The following is a 15,843-nucleotide window of genomic DNA, read 5'->3' as shown; positions in this document are numbered from 1 at the left end:
ACAACATGCTTTGTGCACAGATCACAACCAGCAAAGACAATGGAAAACTGTACCCACAGTTTCTACAGTTTCATCCTTCTCTACATAAAATTCACAACACTGGCAATTCAGAATATTAATTCTGACTAAACTTATATAAATATTTACATAAATCTAAAGCTTTAACAAAATGTCAGAATGATAGACTGGGTAAGCTAGCTTTACTGACTTTTTTCAAAGCTTGGGTTACCACTTTTCTAGCTTTGTATACAGTCTGTAGCACACAAATCCAAAGTTAAAACAGACCACTTGAGAACTATTACATGACACAGAAAATGGAACCTGTATGAGAAAAAGTGAACTGCAGTAAACTCTCAGTTAACCGGAACTCAAGTAACCGGCACACTCAAGCAACTGACAAAAAATGTCAAAGAAATACAGTACAATTTTCATGTGGTGCCCTTTCTGTTTCACCCCACAGAAGCATACCTTACGTTTTTAAAGTTTTAAAAAGGAAGAAGGAATAAATTCCCTCTCTCCCCAACCTGAGAACAAGTCAAACCAAACAAATAGTATAGGGTACAATCTTAATCAGGCCTATTTTTAATAGTAACTCTCAAGCAACCAGAAAAGTACAGCTGTGTACTTAACATAAATGTAGATGTTCGAGTATATTCACTGCTGCAGTTATCACACTTGAGTTATCCTGCCAGGGGTAGTCTTCAGTTGGCCTGAATACCAGAGGCTTAGGATTTCAGTGTCGGTTGCTGTCGCTCCAGGACTGACGTCAGGTCGCCAGTGGTATAAAAACAGGAAGCAGACGCCATTATATCAGTTTTTCTTGCCCCAAATGTTAAAAGCCCCCAATAGGGAGCTAAGTTATGGTGGAGTAACACCACCAGTAGAAAGTAAATGCCAATAGCCCTGTAAAGGTGAGGGAGAGTGAGAGAAAGAGACAAGGGGGCTGAAGGGTAGGAAACCAGGACTGCAACAGTGAATACACTCAAACATCTACATTTATGGTAAGTGTACACAACTGTACTATGTTCTTCATGTTTCACTGCTGCAGTCATCACACTTGGGTTGATTCCCAAAGCTGATGATTGGGTGGAGGCAGTCAAGAAGAGTTGGGGCTGGCTAGTATGCCCTGCAGGACTGCGGTTGCAAAGCCTGCCCTGGAGTTTGAAAAGATAGGCAGGTGGTAATGCTTGGTGGAGGTATGAACAGAACTCCACGTTGCAGCTTCCAGGATGTCGCTCTGAGAAAGGCTGTAGAGGTTGAAGCTGCCCCAGTTGAATGTGTTCTGACCACCAGTGGTGGTGGTTTCCCATGGTGTTTGTAACAGAAATGGATGCAGTGTGCATTTGATATGGCTTTGCCCTCTGACCCTGGTGCAAAGCTGACTAGTAACTGGTCAGATTTCCTAAAGGGCTTAGTCCTATCCAGGTAGAATTTGAGCTGTCTGTGCACATCTAAATAGTGCAGGATCCTTTCCCCCTTATTTTGAGGGTTAGGGAAAAAGGTGGGCAAATGAATAGATTGGTTGAGAGCCACACTGGACACCACCTTACACATGAAAGTTGGGTTAGTCCTGAGGGAGACCCTGTCAGCATGAAAAATGATGAAAGGTTCCACAGCCATAAGTGCTTGTAGTTCAGACACTCTTCTAACTGAAGAGATGGCCAGAAGAAAGGCTTTTTTCCAAGAGAGGAATTTTAATTCTGCTGATGCTGCAGGCTCAAGGGGGGGGGGGTAGCGTGAGCTTCTCCAATACAAAGTTAAGGCCCCAAGCAGGAGTAGGGGGTCTTCTTGGTTGCCTTAAGTTGTTAGCTCCTCTCAGTAATTGTTTGACGAAAGGGTGTGAGAAGAAAGATGGCTCAGTGCTGTAATGTGCAGAGATGGCAGAGGCATGGATTTTACTGGAAGAGAAGGATAGGCCCCTGTGGAGTAGTTCTGCTAGGTAATCCAGGATGAGAGGTTAGGAGGGCTGTGCTGGGTCAGCTCCTTTAGTCTGAATCCAGGAATAATACCTCTTCCACTTGTCAGCATAGGATTTTCTACTACTGGGTCGTCTGGCTTCACGTATGACATCTGGGACTTTTTTGCTTAGGCTGGCCACTGGAGGAGAAGTCAAGGAATAAGCCAGGCTGCTAGGTTCAGTGTCTGCAACTGTGGATGCAAGACCTCTCCCTCCTGCTGAGTCAGGATAGTTGGAATCTTGGGTAGGTGCCATGGAGGCAACGGGGACAGACTGCACAGTAGTGTGTACCAGTGTTGGCGTGGCCAGTCTGGGGCAATCAGGATTGCCCTTGGTCTTTCCTCCCTTATTTTGAGTAATACTCTGGTCAGAAGAGGTAGAGGGGGAAATGCATAGATTGAGAGATTTGCCCACTGGAAGGATAACACATCCATTTTCCAGGCCTTGCTGTGAGGTTCCCTGGTGCAGAATTTGCTGTGATGGTGGTTGTAGGGGGAGGCAAATAGGTCCACCTTCGGGGTACCCCATTTTTGGGTCACAAGGTTGAAGATGTTGTGGTTTAATTGCCACTCATGTGGGTCTACGAGATTTATGCTTAAGTTGTCTGCCAGAGAGTTTTGGTTGCCTGGCAGGAATTGAGCTTGCAGATTAATATACATGGCTTAGGCATTGTTCCAAAGGGTCATGGCTAGCCTGCAGAGAGGATAATAGTGGGTTCCCCGTCATTATTGATGTACCACATTACTGTGGTGTTGTCAGTTTTGATTAGAAGAGGCCCTGGAGAGAGTAGGAAACTGAAAGCTGTCAGAGCATGCTGAACAGCTAGCATCTCTTTTTGGTTGACGTGCAAATGAATTTGCTTTGGGCTCCAATGGCCCTGAATGCACCTGCCATCCAGGTGAGCACCCCAGGCATAGTCTGATGCGTCTGTAGTTAGGGTCTGGGTGGCATGGGGTTGTGAAAAGGTAAGTCCCTTGTTGTGGTTGCATGCTGCTGCCCACCAAAGAAAATCTTTCCTTAGACAAGGTATCATAGGTATACTAGCTTCCAGGTCCTGTGAATGTTGACACCAAAGGCTTTTTAAGTACCACTGAAGTTTCCTCATATGCAGTCTGGCATATGGAATTAATAGAATACTGGAGGCCATGAACCCTAGAGCTTGCAGGATTTTCCTTGCGGATAACTGGGTTCTGGTGGCCAGTTGAGAAAAGTAGTCTGTGAGATAGGTTTGTTTTTCTGGAGTTAGAAATGCCATCTGGGATGCCGTGTCCAGGCTTGCTCCTAGGAATACAATTTTTTGATTGGGGACAAGTTTGGAATTCTTCTCGTTGATAGTGTATCCTGGGCAGCCACAGTGGTGCAGCGGTTAGTGTTGCCACCTCACAACAAGAGGTTCTCTGGTTCGATCCTTGGCTGGGGTGCCTTCTGTGCGGAGTCTGCATGTCGTCCCTGTGGTCGCGTGGGTTTCCTCCGGGTGCTCCGGTTTCCGCCCAAATCCCAAAGACATGCTGTAGGTGGACTGGACACTCTAAATTGGCCCTAGGAGTGAGTGCGTGCATGTGAGTGCCTTCTGTGGAAGGTTGGGTGCCAGGCTGGCAACTCAACACTGTAAAACTCCACTGCCAATCATGAGTGGACAGGTGATCCGCTGTGGCGACCCCTAACCGGGAAAACCCGAAAGAAGAAGAAGATAGTGTATCCCAGCGAGGTTAGTAGGTCTTTTACAAACGTCAGGTGCTGTAATAGCTTTTCCTGACTGTCTGCCTGAATCAGGCAGTCGTCCAAGTAAGGGTAAATTTGAATATTTCTTTGTCTGCAAAAAGTAATGGCTGGAGCCAGGCATTTTGTGAAAACTCTAGGAGCAGTGGATAGGCCAAAGGGAAGTGCAGAAAACCGATAATGCATAGATCCTGCCCTGAAACGTAGATATTTTCTGCAAGAATCTCTGACTGGGATATGCAGATAGGTCGCTTTGAGGTCTAGAGTGGCTAACCAGGCATCTTTGGACAGGGTAGGGAGAAGCTTCTGCAATGTGAGCATTTTGAATTTTGGTACCACCAGGAAGGTGTTTAGAATAGATAGATCTAAGACTGGGTGCCAGGTGCCCTCTTTTCTGAGTACTAGAAAAAGTCTGGAATAGAACCCTTGGCCTATCTGATCTGCAGGGACAATATGAATTGCCCTCATAGAGAGAAGGGAATTAACTTGGTTTTGTGCCTCTGCCCACTGGTTTGGAGGAAGATTTGGGAATCCCTTTGGGGATGGCAAAGTATGGAAACAAAATTTGTATCCCTGGGACACTATGTTGAGGACCCATCAATCGTTGGTGATGGAGGCCCAGTTTTCTGCATGGGAGGCAGGTTTTCCTCCTAGAAGCACACACAGATGGGCAGAGGTGAGAGGAGGAGTTGAGGAGTCATTGGGAATTCTTTCCATAAAGGGGGTGGTGTAGCACTCCCTGGTTTAGAAGTGGAGGTACTCTAGTGTTTAGATCTCTGCATACCCTGAGACTGCTGTCTGGGGGGGTTGGTTACCCCTAGGTCTTGCCTGATGTGGCCTTGAGGGGGCAGGAAAGGACCAATGTTTTGAGGGACAATCCCTACTGAATCTTGGAGGCTGAACTTGCAAAAGGTCTTTAACTGTCTGCATAGATTTAGCTTTTTCTTCCATCTTTTTTAAAACCTCTTCTGCTTTGGTGCCAAAGAGATTGCCTTTGTTCAGTGGTGCGTCCAATAATTTTGATTTGACATGATCTGGCAAGGTCTGTTCCTTAAGCCAAGCATGCCTTCGAAGTATAGAACCTGTGACTGCTGCCCTGCAGGATGCTTCTAGGGTGTCAAATCCACATTGCAGGGTATGCTTACTGATTTGGCTTGCAGAATGCAAAAGTTCCTGTAAATCTTTATTTTCTGCATAGTCTGGGAAGGTAGATCATTTTTGTTTAATGACTTCCATGGTATGTTGCTGGCATTTCAGCATGTGGAACTTGACAATTTAATGCTCTAATGGCAAGGGTTGCAAAAGTGTATACTTTTTTACCCCATCTGTGTAAGGCTCAAGAATCCCTGTCCGATGGGGTGGGATTCTTTGCTGTAGTTGCTTTTATTCCTATAGGCCCTTGGGAGATGACCTCTGGGTCAGTAGTAGGATTCTTGAAAAGACATTTGTGCAAGTCAGGGACTCTGTAATACCCATCAGGTTTCCTAGGAGCAGGAGGTAAAGTATCAGGAGTTACACTGGATTCCATAAAAACATCATCCACAACATCCAGGACAGGGGGTATAGCTAAGGGTCTGTGCTGAGGTAAATCTAAAAATTCCCTGAGTCTCTTTTTGGACTGAGGATAATCCTTGCATTCCCAATGGAAGTGCTCTCTCAAAGTATGTAGGGTTTCACCAAAAGAAAAATCCTCTGGAGGAGAGGCAAAAGGAATGGATTCATCTGCATCTGAATCCTCATAAGCAGATAAGGGCATGTCTTCATATTCAGAAACCTTAGAGTTGTCAGATTCTTGGTCGGATAAAGGTGCTGAGGACACGTCTCTTTTTCTTTTAGCAGGAGAAGGCTGGCTGCCCCTAATCAGCATGATAAAGTCTTCTGCCATTTTAAGCATTTGTGACTGTGGCAAGGAAGCAGGCGCACAAGTTTGAGTCGTCGGTCTTTTAGGCGTAGCTCGTACGTTTGGGCCTTAGAAACTCGGTAGTTTTAGAAAGAACTGAAGACGTGAAAGAAGTCATCGCTTTGTATCGAGTATCGGTAGTGCAAAGAACTTCCTCAGAAGCCGGTGCCTGCACAGCAGCTCTGGACCCATCCAAGGTAAAGACATTGGCAGGTTCCATAGTCAAAAAATATAGCGGCATACCAGACTCTGAAAGGGTCTCGGTAGTGGCCTGCGAATCCATCAATGTGGGCATCGCTGAGTAACGGCGAACTGGCGAATAGCTTAACGGAAGCGTCATTGGCAGTTTTGGACCTGTGCAGTCTGTCTCTGTTTTTATCCTTATGTTTTTCCGAAGATCGGTAGTCGGATGGCTTACCGAAGCCATTTTGAAATACGGAGATCGACAGCTAAAGTATTTAGCTACAATAAGGGCCCGACGACGAATAGTTCGGGCGTTGAACAAAGCACAAAAAGTACAGTTGTGTACACTTACCATAAATCTAGACGTTTGAGTGTATTCACTGTTGCAGTCATTACATTTGGGTAATCTGCTTGCAGGTTGCCCTCAGTCAGCCTGATTAACAAAGTCTTGAGTCCTGCGTCGGTTGCTGTCCCTTCTTCCATGACGTTAGGTCGTCAGGGATTAAAACATGCAGCCGATGCCATTACATCAGTTTTTCTTGCCCCATATGTCAGGTGCCCCCCTAATGGGGAGCAATTAAACATAAAAACACAAAGGTATACCACCAACAAAAAAAGCCAATACACCAAAAAGGCCTTCAAGCAAAGTAAAGGAAAGTAGACGTATAGCCAAAAGAAGTTAGGGGAAAGAAGGGAGGGTAACCAGGACTGTAACAGTGAATACACTCGAACATCTACATTTATAGCACACAACTGTACTATGTTCTTCATGTTTCACTGTTGCAGTCATTACATTTCAGTAGATTCCCAAAGCTATGGTTGGGAGAAGGAGTTTAGACAGCATTAGGAGCAGCTATAAGGCCCCTCAAGATTGCAGTGGCAAAGACAGCTCTGGATTCAGAGAAAATTGGCAAATGGTAATGCTTGGTGAAAGTATGTACAAAACTCCAGGTAACAGCATCTAGGATGTCCCTGGTAGGAATGCCTCTGAGAAAGGCTGTAGAAGTAGATGCAGCCCTGGTGGAGTGAGGTCTGATCCCCTGGGGGATAGGTTTTCCATGGTGTTTGTAGCAGAAATGAATACAATGGCTTAACCATTTAGAAATGGTTTGTTTTGAAATAGCCTTTCCCTCTGCCCCTGTAGCAAATGCAACCAGCAGTTGTTCAGATTTTCTTTGAGGTTTAGTCCTGTCCAAGTAGAATCTAAGTTGTCTGTGCACATCCAAGGAATGCAGAATCCGTTCCCCTTTGTTCTGTGGATTGGGAAAGAAGGTTGACAAATGAATGGACTGATTTAGAGCCACACTGGATACAACCTTGGGCATGAAGGATGGATTGGTCCTGAGTGATACCCTGTCCACATGAAAGATGATGAAAGGCTCCACTGCCATAAGAGCCTGTAATTCAGATACCCTTCTAGCTGAAGTGATTGTTAAAAGGAAAGCTGTTTTCCAAGAAAGAAATTTTAAGTCTGCAGTAGCAGCTGGCTCGAAAGGAGTGAGAGTGAGTTTCTCCAATACAAAGTTAAGGTCCCAGGCTGGGTTTGGAGCTCTCCTGGGTGGTCTCAAATTTTTGGCCCCTCTGAGGTACTGCTTGAGCAGTGGGATGAGAGAAGAGGGGAAGTTCTGTGTTATAATGAGCTGAAATGGCTGAGGCATGGATTTTAATGGAGGAAAAAGACAGGCCCTTGTGAAGCATCTCAGTTAAGTATTGTAAAATCTGAGGTAAATTGGGCGCTGCTGTGCTCATCCCTTGAGACTGGTTCCAGGCACAGAATCTTTTACATTTTTCAGCACAAGATTTTCTAGTACTAGGCCTCCTTGCCTCTAAGATAACATCCATCACGGGTTTGCTGAGGGATGGTAAGTTAGAATTTAAGTAATAAGCCAGGCTGCAAGGTTCAGTGTTGGAAGCTGAGGGTGCAGAATCTGGTTCTCCTGCTGAGACAGCAGGGAAGGAGTCTGAGGCAGGTGCCATGGAGATAACCATGACACTCTGCGCAGGAGGGGGTACCAGTGTTGGCGCGGCTAGTCTGGAGCAATCAAAATCATCCTTGGTTTGTCCTGTTTGACTTTTAGTAGTACTTTGGAGAGCAGAGGCAGCGGGGGGGAAGGCATAGACTGATAGGTTTTTCCAGCTGAAGGACAAAGCATCCACTTTCCAGGCTTGTTTGTGGGGAGTAATTGTGCAAAATTTGTCTAATTGGTAGTTCTGAGGAGAGGCAAACATGTCTATATCCGGACTCCCCCATTCATTTGTCAACATGCTGAAAATCCTTGGTTCCAGTTTCCACTCGCGTGGGTCCATACGGTTTCTGCTTAGTCCATCTGCCAGTGTATTTAACTTTTCTGGCAGGAATTGAGCTTGTAGGTGCACTTGGTAGCTCAAGGATGTGTTCCACAATGCCATGGCTAGTCTGCAGATGGGGTAAGAATGTGTACCCCCCTGCTTGTTTATGTACCACATAACCGTGGTGTTGTCCGTCTTTACCATTAGTTGTCCTGGAAGAATGTAATCCTTGAAGGCTGTCAGAGCATTCTGTACAGCTAACATTTCTTTTTAATTGATATGCAGGTGCATTTGACTTGGGATCCATTTGCCCTGAATGCACTTCCCTGCCAGGTGAGCCCCCTCATGCATTGTCTGATGCATCTGTTGTTAGGGTTTGGGCGGCAGGGAGTAGTGTGAAAGGTAGTCCCTTCTTTTGGTGGCAGGTCTCTGCCCACCAAAGGAACTCTAGGTGTAGGCAAGGTATGATAGGAATCATTGTTTCTAGGCTGTGAGAATGTTGACTCCATAGGCTTTTTATATACCACTGTAGTTTCCTCATATGCAGTCTTGCATATGGAATTAGAAGAATGCAGGGTGCCATGAACCCTAAGGCTTGCAGTATTTGTCTTGCAGATAGCAGGGTTTTTGTGGCCACTTGTTTGAAGTAGGTTGTCAAATGAGTTTGCTTTTCTGACCTGAGGTAAGCCATCTGGGAAGTTGTATTCAAACTTGCTCCCAGGAATGTAATTTGTTGACAGGGTACCAGTTGTGATTTCTTTTCATTTATGGTGTACCCCAGACAAGTTAGAACCCCTTTTACAAACGCCAGTTGATTCAAAAGTATGTCCTGGCTTTCTGCCTCAATTAGACAATTGTCCAGATATGGGTATATTTGAATACTTCTTTGCCTGCAAAATGCAATCACTGGAGCGAGGCACTTTGTGAAAACCTTGGGCGCGGTAGATAAGCCAAAGGGCAGTGCAGAGAACTGATAGTGCTTGTAGCCTGCTTTGAAGCATAGGTATTTTTTGCAAGATTCCCTGATTGGGATGTGCAGGTATGCTTCTTTTAAATCTAGTGTTGCCAACCAGGCGTCTTGGCCTAGCATAGGAAGTAATTGGTGAAGAGTCAGCATCTTGAATTTTGGAATCTCCAGAAAGGTGTTTAGAGTGGACAGATCCAGGATAGGACGCCATGAATTGTCTTTTCTGGGTACCAGGAAAAGTCTCGAGTAAAAAACCTTGTCCCTTTTCCTCTTCTGGTACCAGTTGAATAGCCCCCATGCTTAAGAGAGAAAGTACTTGTTTTTGGGCCTCTGCCCACTGATTTGGGGGTACGTCTGGCCACCTGCTTGGTGTTGGCAACATGTGGAAGCGAAATCTGTATCCCCGGGACACTATATTTAAAACCCATTTGTCCTGGGTGATGAGTTCCCAATTCTTTGCATGAACAGCAATCTTTCCCCCCAAAGGGGCAGTCAGTTGATAAGTGCTTGGAAATTTTAAAAGGAAGTCATTGAGACAGTTTACCATAGGGGGAGTCTTATTATTCCCAGATTTGGAAGTGGAGGCCCCCCACTGCTTAGTTCTGTGTACCCTGGGACTGAAACCTGGGGTTTTTGCTGTGTCTGGGTTTGGCTTGAGGAGACTTGGAAGGGGCTGGAACGGACCAATTCTTAGAAGGCCAGTGTCTACTAAATCTAGGAGGTTGAACTTGTAAAAAATCTTCAACAGTTTGCATAGATTTAGCTTTATCTTCCATCTTTTTAAGAACTTCTTCAGCCTTGTTGCCAAACAGGCGGTCCTGATTTAAAGGAGCATCCAACAATTTAGCTTTAACATGATCAAGCAAAGATTGCTCCTTAAGCCAAGCATGCCTTCTAAGAACAGAACCAGTAACAGCTGCCCTGCAAGAGCCCTCTAAAAAATCAAAACCACATTGCAAAGTATGTTTTCCAACTTATTCAGCAGAATGCATTAAATCCTGTAAGTCTTTATTTTCCACACAGTCAGGAATCAGCATCATTTTCTGTTTAAGAAGTCTAATAACATGTTGCTTATATTTTAACATATGAAATTGGCAGTTTAAAGCTCTAATTGCCAAGGTTGCTGAAGTATACACCTTTTTACCCCATCTATCCAGCGCCCTGGAGTCTCTATCAGAAGGAGTAGGATTTTTAGCAGTAGAAGCCTTAATACCCTTGGGCCCCTATGAAATAGTCTCTGGATCTGCAATAGGATTTTTGAAAAGGAACTTATGGGACTCAGGGACCCTGTAGTATCTGTCTGGTTTACTGGGAGCAGAAGGCGGGGAATCAGGGGCCAAACTGGATTCCGAGAAAGCGTCATCAACAATGTCTAGTACAACAGGAATAGCCAAAGGCCTATGCGGAGATAGGAGAAGGAAATCCCTAAGCCTCTTTTTTGAATCAGAAAATTCCTGGCTTTCCCAGTGAAAATGCTCCCTCAGAGTATGTAAGGTTTCCCCAAAAGAAAAATCCTCAGGAGGGGAAGCAGCAGGAATCGAGTCCTCTGCATCAAAATCCTCATAAGTAGATAAGGACAAATCCAGGTCATCAGAAGAGTCAGAAAAAACAGAATCCTGATCAGAAGATTCATAATCAAGCTCAGCCCTAGGCCTCTTAGAGGGTGGGAATTGACTACCCATGATTAGAGTTATTAGATCTTCAGCCATTTTTATAATTTTTTGTTTAGGCCTAGAGGCCTGAGCATGTGGCCTGGGCATCAGTTTTTTAGACATGGATCGAGATTTAGGCCTTATTAAAGAAGGAGGCGTCGATTTAATATGCACGTCCGTAGGCCTGAATACACCCTCAGAAGCCAGTGCCTGCACAGCGGCTCTGGACCCATCCAAAGTAGAGACATCAGCGGATTCCATAGTTGAAGTATCTCGCTGCATACCGGACTCCGAATGGGTCTCAGTAGAGGCCTGCGAATCAGAAGTAGCGGGTATCAGGGGCTGCAAAAGCATCTTACTGAATACAGGCGAACTGGCGACTGGCTTAGGAGAAACATCGTCGGCAGTTTTGGACCTCGCTGGCCTGTCTCTCTCTTTATCTTTGCGTTTTCTCGGAATTCCAGTAGCCGGATGGCTAACTGACGACATTTCCGGATAATTAAACTGAGAACTGAAATATTTAGAGGCAAAAATATACCGATGATGGATAGTGCGCTGATTAAATAAAGCACAAAACTAACAACAAGGTACGTTGTGGTCAGGGCCTAGGCAAGGAATACAGTACAAATGAAAATCTTTATGAGGTATTTGCTTTCCACAAGTAATGCAATTATTAACTTTTACTTGACATCAGGAAGGAGCAAGAAAAATCTTCCCCAACGGGGTACTTCGCTTTTAATTGAAGACTTCGGTTCTGAAACTCGAAAATGAAATTTCAGGAGTCGGCCGACCGGCACTTGCGAACTGCTTTTGCGTGGGCACCGCACAGCAAGAAAGACTGATGTAATGGCATCGGCTGCATGTTTTACACCCCTGACGACCTGACGTCATGGAAGAAGGGACAGCAACCGACGCAGGACCCAAGACTTTGTTAATCAGGTCGACTGAGGGCAACCTGCAAGCAGATTACCCAAATGTAATGACTGCAACAGTGAAACATGAAGAACATCTGGCAGTAAGAATGGAAATCTCGGTGTGGTATTTGCTTTCCACATGCGAGACAATTGTTAACTTTTTCTGACATCAGTTAGAGCAAGAAAAAAGGATCCCTAATGGGGAACTTAGCTTTAGAAAACTTCAACTTCAATTTCGGAAACAAAAAACTCAGGTAGCAGCCGACCGCCACTCGTACGAACAGCTTCTACTTCGGGCTCCTCAGCAAGAAAGACTGATGTAATGGCGTTGGCTGCCTGTTTTTATACCACTGATGACCTGATGTCAGTCCTGGAGCAACAGCAACCGATGCAGAAATACTAAGCCTCTGGTATTCGGGCCGACTGAGGGCTACCCCTGGCAGGATAACCCAAGTGTGATGACTGCAACAGTGAAACACAAAGAACATCTACAGTTATCCAGCATCTACCAATCCCCATGGGAGCCAGTTAACAAAGTTTACTGCATTCTCTCCTCTCCCATTCCTTTTGATACAGTTAACACAGGGTTTTACTTTTCATGTCTGGAAGGGCTTTCATAAATTCATAAGTAAGTAGTAGGCTAGCTGCCTTTGTGGGCCATTTTAATCCTAGCCAATTTCCCTTTTTGTTGTCAAATTAACCTATCCCATTTGGTTATAGATTGTCCTTATCCATCCCATGGTTGATAATTATATATTACCCCTAATAAGAATAACTAGGATCATACAACAGATACCTTCCATGCATGGGATAAAGCATTTAGGAGCTGCCTCTGTCATAAGGAGTATAGTGGCAGAAGAGGTTTAGATCCCTCGATAGAGTATTTCTAATTAGATTTGACTTGATGTGTAGTAAATCCATCAGTATTGGGTCGAAGGATGCCTTATATGCTAGACACAGGTCAACTCTTAGCAGTCTGAAGGATACATAGTTTAGTGACAGGGCTTTGAGTCAATTCACATAGGACATGCTACATAGACCCTGTAGTCTTTTACTAAAGTTCCTCTATGGGTGTTCTAGTTGTTGCTCGTGTCTCGATAGATATATACCAAAGGGGGGCCTTACAGTTGATGACTGGCTTAAGGAGGGGTGAGTAGAGGTAGGACAATGACATCCTCAGAACTAGACACAATCCTTTTGCTTATAAGCTGTGGAAAACAGAGGTATTTCTTACAAGTGTACACATCTTGATCAAGTCAGGCCACTATCCACACAAGTTCCAAAATCCTGAACAACTGGATCAGCTCTTAGAAGCATATTGTTACTGTTGTAATTCCATAGGAGAGATTGACTTCACAAAGGATACAGTAATACTTTTTTTGCATTTAGTTTCAGTCCAAAATCTTTCCTTGTACAAATATCTAATTGCCCTGGATGCTTACGAGGACCAAATGCAGACATACAAAATGGTTGCACAACAATCAAGGAATTATGGAACTATATTAAAGCATACAAACTAGGCTGTGTGTTTAGATACATAGACAGACCTATACATGCAAATTATCATCTTGAAAAATGAAGAAGCAAAGACACCCCAATTAAAAAAGTGATTTACATTTTAAAAGGATCCATAAATTATAATGCTAGGCAACATTTACTGTAGTAAAACAGCCAAAGGTTACTAGTAAATATACTCTCAGGAAAAATGGGGCTTGTTGCTTTTATTCTTCTCTTTTTAACAATCAGTTTCAGAAATGGTCAGTGGTATCAGGCCTGTTAACTACAACTTGTTAGTTTGATTAGTTTACCCCACATTTACAGAGTCAGAGGTCTAAAATAAAGCTGTTTAAATGGAACTATCAGGTTCTTATTTATTTTTGCCAAAACAGTGAAGATCAGAGAAAAGCTACGATGTTAATGGCACTTCTGGATAATCTAGATTTAGATAGTGAATATAGGTATAAGCAATTTATTAGAGGTTTTGTTAAAATTGTGATGTCTGTATTCACCTCTAGTTCTGGGAGCCCAAGGTGGTACTGGAATAACTTTTCAGAGCTTCCAATCTAGTTCCCTGATCTGGACTAATGTGAGTAGTGACTACATCTATTTACTTCCTCTGTCTCTGTACTCCTCCCCAATCCTGTTAGGGTTCTTTGGTTCTAATACTCCTACTTAGCTCCACTTGATTTTTTTCTTGGCCTATTCTTTTCTGCAATTCTTCACTTCTTCTTCCTCTAATATGGCTAATATGGCCTATCTTAATGTGTGTTCTAAAGTTTTTCTTGCATTATTTTACTTATATATTTTTAGTAATGTCATCTATCCCACTACCACTCCCCCCACCCCAACAAGCACACCTTTAAGTTACTGCAATGTAATCTTTTTGTTGCTGAACATCCCTCAGTTTGAGGTGTTAAATGCTGTATATCTGACTACAGCTATTACTGCCTACCACATACTCCATCACTTATGTATGCTAGCATAAGATACTATTCCACAGCTTTTTCCCCCCTCTGGGATGCAATTCTTGGCCTAGAGCACCAAAAGTCACTGATTTGCCTATGCTTCTCCACTGTCTGTACTCCTTGTGTCCTGCAGAACCTGCCTTTGCTGAAATCACCTACTCACAGGTATCCAACTGCTGCTGCTGTTCTACAGCCTATCCTCTTTCCAGGTTTCTCTCGTTGGTTAGAAATTATCTGAGCTATCGGCACTAAGCTTCAGGTATTTTACTTCTTTCAAGTGATTGTTCTATTGGGGCTCATTACCTAGAAACTTTGTTGTCTGATTTTGACTCAACAGCATTCACTTTGAAAGTCTGGTACTTCCTTAAGCAACTTGACTGTCAATTCTGAGAAGGGGTCTTTGACCACTGAACTTACCCAGTTACCAAATAAGTAAAGAAACGGTCTTCCCTTTGAGTGTACATATATGCACCTGTCCAACTCACAACCCTTCAACCCACGTATCGACTATATTGCAGCTTTGCCCTGACCTGAATTCTATTTTGTAATCAGACAATACAAAACTTCACATAGTTTAATAAACACTCCTTGTTTTTACATTCTATTCCAGCCTCCTTAATATGTGACATCTTGTTAATCTATCTCTGTCTGCCAGCCAACAGGTAGAATTTTAAGCTATGTACTTACCATAACTATGCATCTGTGTTGTTCATTTTCATTCTTCCTGAACGAATGGGCTCAGATCCAACTTGGCCACTTTTTTTGCAGTCTAGGATCCGACTCTTGAGCTCCACCCTTTACCCATAATGCCCCTCATTACTGCTTTACCTCAGATCGAGTTTGTTGCCTCTAAACAAAGTTTGATAAAACAATATGTGATTGAAAAAAACAGAATAGGGGCTGAAACAAGAACTAAGGTTCATAACAAATTCTCTCAGGTCATTCCCAAAGACAAGGAAGGGGGAAGGTGGGAGGGAAGTTGAGGAACAATGAAAATGAAACACAGATGCATAGTTATGGTAAATACATAACTTAAAAATCTGATGTTTGTCATTTTCATTCCTTTCTCAACGAATGTGACTGAGTCCACAGCTACAGTAACCTTGGGAGGCCTTCATGAAAGGCTATTCTTAAGTACCGCACATCCAAATGCAGCTGTACTTCTGTAGGTGATGTCCAATTTGTAATGAGCCACAAAAGTATGAGCTTTAGACCAAGTGGCAGACACAAATATCATCAATGGAAGTTCTAGACCAGAATGCAGATGACACAGCCAATGTCCTAGTGGAATGAGCTTCTGGTCGTCTTGCCAAGGTCAAACCTTTTAAGGAACAGACATGAGAAATACAAATCAGCAATTCATTTGGCTATTGTAGTTTGAGACAGGTGTACTTAACTTGTTTTTGCCAAATGAATAAATGATCAGTCTTTCTAATTTCTTTCATTGTATGAAGACAGAAATTAAGTTGTCTATGTACATTTAAAGAATGAAACATACACTATTTTCAAATTTTGGGAAGAAAACAGGCAAATTCATGACTTGATTGATGCTTGCTTTGAAGCAACTTTGGGTAAAAAGGATGGATTTGTACAAAAAGACACTCCGTCCTTATGGAAGATCAAGTAAGGCGGTTTAGAAGAGAGTGGTTGGAGTTCAGAGATTCACCTAGGCGAGGTTATGGCTACCAGAAAATCTTGTTTTCCAAGAAAGAAAGAAATCTGAGATTCACTTTTGTGGATGGTTCAAAGGGTGACTGGATAAGAGCCTGCAACACTAAAGAAAGATCCCAAGGTGGT

At 43.6% G+C, this 15,843-nt stretch overlaps 1 protein-coding gene across 2 annotated transcripts in view; it reads right to left on the bottom strand.

Annotated features, from left to right (window-relative positions):
• Positions 1 to 15,843, bottom strand: part of LOC122790747 (ER degradation-enhancing alpha-mannosidase-like protein 3) — a 765,530-nt gene that overhangs the window by 400,791 nt on the left and 348,896 nt on the right. The gene's annotated exons all lie outside the window — the stretch shown is intronic.

This window comes from Protopterus annectens, chromosome 16.part0, assembly GCF_019279795.1.
Source record: "Protopterus annectens isolate FY-2018-M chromosome 16.part0, PAN1.0, whole genome shotgun sequence".
In the NCBI taxonomy this organism is placed as follows: domain Eukaryota; kingdom Metazoa; phylum Chordata; order Ceratodontiformes; family Protopteridae; genus Protopterus; species Protopterus annectens.
This window is presented reverse-complemented; position numbering and strand designations above follow the sequence as displayed.